This window comes from Peromyscus californicus, unplaced genomic scaffold (assembly GCF_007827085.1).
Source record: "Peromyscus californicus insignis strain IS unplaced genomic scaffold, ASM782708v3 Scaffold_22__1_contigs__length_63687245, whole genome shotgun sequence".
Classification (NCBI taxonomy): Eukaryota; Metazoa; Chordata; class Mammalia; order Rodentia; family Cricetidae; genus Peromyscus; species Peromyscus californicus.
The window spans coordinates 60009681-60015512 of NW_026294525.1; the positions used below are offsets into that span (position 1 = coordinate 60009681).

The 5832-nt window shown below is 49.5% G+C and overlaps 1 long non-coding RNA gene across 1 annotated transcript; it reads right to left on the reverse strand.

Moving 5' to 3' along the window:
- Positions 1-2812: 2812 nt before the first annotated feature.
- On the reverse strand, positions 2813-4061 carry LOC128118175 (uncharacterized). The gene is made up of 2 exons (XR_008221039.1): positions 3871-4061; positions 2813-3642 (listed from the first exon to the last, which is right to left on the reverse strand). It is a non-coding gene; the product is annotated as an uncharacterized LOC128118175 (long non-coding RNA).
- Between the last annotated feature and the right edge of the window lie 1771 nt (positions 4062-5832).

Sequence of the window (5832 nt, forward strand, 5' to 3'; positions counted from 1 at the left end):
TACCACCCTGAACCCTGATATCAGGCATCAGGATGCAGGGTGGGGTCCCTCCCTTTTAGTTTCTCACCAACATCTGGTCTGCCAAGCAAAACCAGGGACAGACCCCAGGCTTGCAATTAGCACCGGGTCAGTTCAACGGCTCATTCAGTCGTAATCCTGATTACACATTCCACAGGAGGAAGGGACCCGTTTGCAGGGACTCCAGCCTGAACTCATGTCGTGGGGCTTGTTTGCTTTTCCTCCGAGGGTCTAGAAACAACTTCTCATAAATAACAGGCAAGCATCTTGGAGCCTGATGATTTTAGACACTGGGAAAATGTGACAGTAGCAACGTGTTGAGACAAAACAGTCCCAATCCAGACTCCTTCCTGTGCATTTAACCTCTCTCACTGTCTGTCTTGTGGACTGTTAGGATTTTGTTAGTAGCTTAATATTTCAAAAAAAAAAAAAAAAAAAAAACCTCTTCTGAAATGTTACACCCCGCCTTTCTCTGTTCCCACAGAAGTCTGACTTGTCAACATCTTCCGTCTGCCTGGTGTTCTCCAGCCTGCAGACCTGCACCCTGTTCCCCTGGCTTAACAGGGAACAGACACGTTGGTGTGCGCTTCTATTTGCCAGCGAGGGTGCACCTGGCCAGCAGGCGTGTCCATGTGGCCAGAGGAGCCAGAGAGAAGGACAAGGCTTCCCTCAGCACCCCGCCACTTCTCTCTCTTCATCCGGATGGAGCAGGAATTGTTTTCTCTCTCCCTGTCTCCATCCTGGAGCCAGAATGTCTGTGGACCCCACTCACCCTTAGTTATGCCCCCCCACACTGACTCTCCTAGCTGCCTCCTGGGTACCATCGGAGCCCTTGTCTGCAGGTGCTCTTCCCTTAGGTTTGAACTCTGACTCCTGATCCTTCTTCCTCTTCTGGGAGATTGTTACAAACACTGTATGTTACTGCACGGGGAGGGTCCGGTGGACACTAAAGATTCAATAAACAATGTTGATTTTTGTCATCAATATTTCCATAGCTTTTTATATCTCCCGGGTGACTAGTCCACAATAAAAATATGATGACAGAGGACACCAATCTCCATAGTAGATGTTCAATAAACTCATATGAAAAGTTTTGGGGTTGTTTTTTAAAATTAATTTAATTAATTAATTAGTTAATTAATTTCCGGAGCTGAGGACCAAACCCAGGGCCTTGCGCTTGCTAGGCAAGCGCTCTACCACTGAGCTAAATCCCCAACCCCTTAAAATTTATTTATTTATTATTTATTTTATATTTATAAAACTTATTTTTATTTATAAACGACCTAGGTCTTTTGCCTCCTTGTCTGTGTGTGCACCATATTTATGTCTAGAATCTGCAGAGTTCAGAAGAGGGTGTCAGATCTCCCGGAACCGGAGTTACAGACAGTTGTGAGCCATCATGTGGGTGCAACTCAGAGAATTAAACCCGGGATGTCTGAGAGAACAGTCAGTAGGCTTAATCACTGAGCCATCTCTACAGCCCCCTAGGTTGCTTTTTTTTTTTTCTTTAAATACTAAAAACTTTAGGTTGTGTATATATGGAGGGTGGGGGGAGGCATGTGTCTTTGTATATGTGAATGCCAGTGCCTGCAAGATCCAGAAGAGGGCATCAGATCCCCCGGAGCTGTAATTACGGGTGTTTGAGCTGTTGTGAGGGTGCTGGGAACTGAACTCAGGTCTTCTGTGAGAGCAGACCGTGCTCTTGACCTCTTGAGACATTTCTCCAGCCTGAAGAGTTGCTGTCTATCATCTTCCTGTCCACGTGAAGGGACAGGGACTAATCAATGGACAGAAGACCTGTCCAGGCAGCTGTACCCTGCTCCCCCATCTCACCCCAGGGAAGTATTTGCTCCATGTGGCTAAGTACAGAGTCTGAAGGTCCCTCCACCTGCCATAGGGCCACTGGGGACGATTACATAACATGCAAAGAGTTTGCTTTACAAATACACGTCTGGAACACTTCTCCCATCATTTAATACAAAGTGCGCTTTGTCATCACACACCTCCTCTTGACCCAGTTCCACAACCTTCCTCTTTCAGACTTGGCCTAAGTGAATGCTCTCTGCAAACGTCCAAGTTAAAGAAGTTAAAATAATGATCACCACGTGCGCAGTGGGGTCAACTCTACAAATGCTTTTAAATATACACGGTGCACATTTCCCCAGGTGGTCTTCACCGGGACCCTGCTGATTCCTTCTGCCCAAGGAGCTTGGCCCAGCACTGGCCCACCACTGGGAGCTGCAGAGGGACAGGAGGGGGTGGGGCCAAAGAGCCGCTGAGCTGCCGAGCCCTGCCTGAACAGAGGAGGAACCGAGCAACCCCAAACCCTGCCGACTGGCTTGCGCACTCCCAGCACAAAGACAAGTTCCGTTCCTTTGTGCTGTCCTGGAGGGTTTGCCAGCTCCCAGGTCACGTTGCAGGGGACCGTGTGGCCTTGCAATGAAAGGCCCTATTGTGACCACTGGTCAACAAGGCAGAGCAAAGGCTGTCCGCGCAGGAAGACCAGGGACCTCCCCACTTTTACGTGCTGAGAAGTGTGTGCTTCGTGTTGTGTTCAAGTAGATGGGGTGGGGGCAGTTCCTTAAATAACACCCAGAGCAAGGACAGAGATACTGATCTGCTCATTGTCCCCGGCTCCAGGGGCTTCTAAATGACGGAGCAATGGGCTGGCTCCCTCTTCCCTCCTGTCTTTCCCTCTTCTTTCCTCCTTGAGCTGACATTTGTCCTCTAGCAAGCCCAGGCTTCTGGTGGGAATCCTCACTCCACCTTATGGGTCAACAAGCGAAGCAGACTGTTTAAAAATATGTGCATATATTCTATATCTCTTCAGTTCACATGTACAGAGACACCGAAAAGCTTTTAACAGAGAGCTGGTTCGCAGCAGGTGCTATAGGCAAAATCATTGTTGAATGTGGTAGTATATGCTTAGAATGTCATATCTCAGGAGGGAAACTGACGAAGGAGCACCAGGAGTACAAGGTGAGAGCCTAGGATACAGAGTCAGATCTCTTCTAAACAAACAAACAAACAAAAAATAATAATAAGAGGCAAACACTTAATGCTTGAACATACGTGTGTAAAACCAGTCTCAGCCTGGGGAGGGCAGCGCACCTGGTGGGGCCCAGTTTCCTTGTCTACGAAATGACCCACAAGCTCCCCCTTAGGTGGTCCTTGATCCTCGGCTCCAATCCCAACTCTGCTGTCTGCCTCATGCTGGTGCTTCGGTTTCACGATATCCCATTATTCCAGAAGTGGCCGGGGTAGACGGTATCTAGAGGAGGAAGTACCTCCATGTTCAACGCAGAAACGGCAGTCGAGGCTGGCACCACGGGGGCTGGGAACGAGGCGAGTGTCAGAAGAGGAAGGTCGTGAGACCTGGGGAGCGGCTGACCCAATTTACACCCTAACACGCAGGAGTCATGAGTCAAATTCTCCAAACTCTTTCTTTTCTCCCCAAATAATTCCCACCTGAAGTCGGGGGAACCAGGGCAAATGGCTTTCTTCTGCCTCAGTTTCTCCAGGGCAAGTGAATGATATGGAATTAGATGGTCTCTGAAGTCCAGCTGAAGCTAATATGCATGATTCTAGAGACTTCCAGAAGTGGCCAGCCCCTAAGACTTGGTTCTGAAAGAAAACACCAGACACATGTTTTGTTTTTTCCTTTGAGACAGGCTGGCCTTGAGTTTGTGGACTCAAATAATCTCTGTACCTTCGCCTCCAGAGTGCCTGGGATTAGAATCACATGCCACCACACCTCACTTAAACTGTTTAAACCAGTGACGTTCAGCCCCAGGACCACAGACAGCACAGGGGAGGAATTCCTGAGTGGAAACAAACGCGTCTTATGCTCACCCCTGCTTAATCCCGAGAGAGCTCCGGGTTCGAGAGAGTCTTCTGTGGCAGACTCAAAGTCACTCGATTAGTTGGTGATGAGGTCAGCAGGACCCTGTGGCTTCCCTGGCCACTTCCAGAGGGGAATACTGGTGGAGTCCAGCAACACTCCTGAGTGGAGTTGATCTGGGATCCAAGGTCGGGGGCCCCGAATTCACAGGGCAGATTACTGCAGAGGAGAAATACACCTTCAGTTCTATAGTATGTTCCTTGGCGTCTTAAGCTGAGTGTGAATCAGTACACGCACATGGGAACCCCACAAGGCTGGAGAAGGAATCACCCAAGATAATCCGAAGAAGGACTTTCTAGAGTTCATACTGAACAGGGAAGAGTCCTGCTCCTTTCTTCCACAGAACCCTGAGCAGAGGATTCCACTATTATCTCAGTAATGGAGCCTAATCAGCTTGACTAGAGACAGTTCTGGCTCCTCCTAACAAGACTTAAAGTTAAGTCTTGACAGGATCAGACTATTAACAGCATCCCAGAAAAATACTAAAAATTGCTTTTAAAGTGCCTGGTGCCAGGCAATGGTGGTACACTCCTTTGATTCCAGCACTTGGGAGGCAGAGGTAGATGGATCTCTTGAGTTCCAGGCCAGCCTGGTCTACAGAGGGAGTTCCAGGACAGCCAGGGCTACACAGAGAAAACCTGTCTTGAAAAACAAACAAGCCGGGCGGTGGTGGCGCACGCCTTTAATCCCAGCACTCGGGAGGCAGAGGCAGGCGGATCTTTGTGAGTTTGAGGCCAGCCTGAGCTACAGCGTGAGTTCCAGGAAAAGGCGCAAAGCTACACAGAGAAACCCTGTCTCGGAACCCGCCCCCGCCCCCCAAAAAAAGAAAAACAAACAAGATAGACAGACAGATAGACAGATAGATCAAAACAAAACAAGAAAAACAGTCCTAATGGACTTGAGAGACCGCTCAGTGGTTAAGAGCACTGACCGCTCTTCCAAATGACCCAGGTTAAATTCCCAGCACCCACATGGTGGCTCACAACCGTCTTTCACTCCAGTTCCAAGGGGACCCGGCACCCTTACACAGACCTCCATGCAGGCGAAACACCAATGTGCACAAACTAAGAATGAACAGAAAGTGAGGCTTGGTGACTCCCACCTTCCGTCTCAGCAGCTGGGAGGCAGAGGCAGGGGGATATCAGGGAGTTCAAGCCCAGCCTGGGCTACACAGTGAGACCTTGCCTCAAATAAAGTAAGACATTGTAAGTGAAAGAATGTCTGCCATTGAGTCAGGTAAGGCTCGAACACCAGGAAGGTGAAGGGCGCCAAGGCCTGTCACAGTCAAGCTGTAAGGAAACAGTGAACTTTAGGCCCCAGGAGAACAGTGCTATCAGAGCCAGCAAGAGTGTAAGGGTGGTGTACTTGGGGCCTGCATTCCAGGACCAGAACCCACATAAAAGAACGCTCGTAGAAAGGGAAGGAGAACCCCGGACAGGCTCTGGATTGAGCCAGTTTCCGTTCCTTTGGTTACTCGGACCCAAGAAGGAGGTCCCTCAGGAAGCCAATGTTCAGGCCAGAAACCCGGGATTCCTAAGAGGTGACTTATGTGGGTCAAACCTCCCACACCTTTGCCTAGAAAAACTGGGAAGAACACAGAGATGTAAAAGAGTCATGTGACGCGGGGATGTGAGTCAGCTGTTTCCGTTCCCGGGGAGTGGGGGCAACAGAAGATGGAGATTGCTGTGTTTTCTTTTCACCGAGGGTTGCTGGGGTTTTGTGGCGCTGGGGTTGAACTTAGTGCCCTGGGTCTGTGTTTAAATAGCCGTAGTTCATTTTCAAAGTGCCTCACTCCTCTCTGTGGCCTAGATGTTTAACTCTTTCCACCCTTGGGCTACATCCTCAGCCCCCGGGAGTGGGGGCTGGGTGGGGGGGAGTCTAGCAAATACCAGGATGTGAATCCAGTTCCTGCT